The sequence below is a fragment of the Etheostoma spectabile genome, chromosome 5, assembly GCF_008692095.1.
Source record: "Etheostoma spectabile isolate EspeVRDwgs_2016 chromosome 5, UIUC_Espe_1.0, whole genome shotgun sequence".
NCBI lineage: Eukaryota > Metazoa > Chordata > Actinopteri > Perciformes > Percidae > Etheostoma > Etheostoma spectabile.
The window spans coordinates 33,602,275-33,603,211 of NC_045737.1; positions in this window are offsets into that span (position 1 = coordinate 33,602,275).

A 937-nucleotide genomic window follows, 5' to 3' on the forward strand; every position below is an offset into this window, starting at 1 on the left:
TGTGTGTGTGTGTGTGTGTGTGTGTGTGTAATCTTGTATAAGCTAATATGTCTGTGTGCAGTTTTTCTCATGACTAAAGTGAATATTTTGGTATATTCAACACTTTTCTATAAATGTAGTCCATTTCCTCAGTCTCAACTTTACGTCTGCGCGTGTGCTGCAGTATAACGAGCCTGTGGGTGTGGGTGTGTATGTGTGTGTGTGTGTGTGTGAGTGTGGGTGTGGGTTTGGGTGTGTGTGGGTGTGTGTGGCTTCATAACAGCCCACAGAGGGCTGACCTCGGTGCAGCGCGGGAGGAAAAAAATAGTTTCCTCTCCCCTGATCTCTGCAGAGTCTGGGTATTAAAACATGTTTCCCTCTTCCGCTCCGATGAGAGGAGGTGAGCTGCCGACCCCCTCAACACGTGCAGTGACGACTTTTTCAGCCGCTATTAAAACCCTGACTTGGAAAGGAACATTTATACAGAAACAGATACAATTTTTACAAATGCAAATACAATCTTTATTGATGAACCTGATAGATTTACTTTTGGGATTTGATTGAGGCAGAGTTTTCAATTAAGCAACCAAGACATCCAGGTCTTACAGTTACACTTGATGCATTTTCTGAAAAAGCACCATTGGTGAAATCTTGGATTTTACTCACAATTTTTACTTGATCACCAATGAAATTAAAAATATTTGTCAAGTTTTTGTTAATTTTCACCCCTGCACATCGAGCAACTTCAAGTCTTCACATTTCAAGCCAACTTGGATGTTGATGATTGTTTTGACTACATACCTTCATATTTATGAAACTACCTGCGTATGAAGGAAATCAGCTGCAAGAGAAGAACGATCACCACAAATAAACACCAAGGGATGAAGTGCAAAAGGCCTAAGGACAGTCGAGGGGCGGGGGGGTGGGGAAAAAGCAGAGCAAATGCAGAGAAAGGAAA